Source organism: Volvox carteri, assembly GCF_000143455.1.
Source record: "Volvox carteri f. nagariensis unplaced genomic scaffold VOLCAscaffold_1, whole genome shotgun sequence".
NCBI classification, from domain to species: domain Eukaryota; kingdom Viridiplantae; phylum Chlorophyta; class Chlorophyceae; order Chlamydomonadales; family Volvocaceae; genus Volvox; species Volvox carteri.
Genome location: NW_003307545.1, coordinates 3,279,766 through 3,280,283, shown reverse-complemented (window position 1 = coordinate 3,280,283; position 518 = coordinate 3,279,766).

Genomic DNA, 518 nt, shown 5'->3' with positions numbered 1-518 from the left:
ACTCTAGAGGATCCCCCAAAGCTTTCTGGTCTCACTTGGTTTTGGGGGCTTTGCGGAACTCTTCGGGGCTGCGGGGGAAGGGGTTTTCAGGCAGTGCGTGTGTATGCGCACATGTACGTGTGCGCGTGTTTTTATGGTCCTGGGAGCCGCGGGATGGCGGAAATGCCGATGGCGTGGCACACTAATAACTTCATAAAGACTCTAGCTCCGTAGTCATGTGTGCGTGTGTGCGAGAGAGAGAGAGAGAGGGGGGGAAAAGAGACTAGGGGGGCGGCTTTTCAAAGCCGAAAAGGGGCGAGGCCCCGGTGCAGCCACTTGCAGCCCGTATGTACGGCATAAGACTGCAAGCACATGAACGCCGTTATGTTTAGGGCACACACTTGTTGTTATGAACAACAGCTTTGAGATAGTATGCTATCGACAATGCGAGAGGCATTCATTCGCCTGGGCATGTGAGACAGAGTTTGTTTGCCATGTGGCCCCGGGCCGCCCCGGCCCTCCTACGCGCCCTCGGCTGG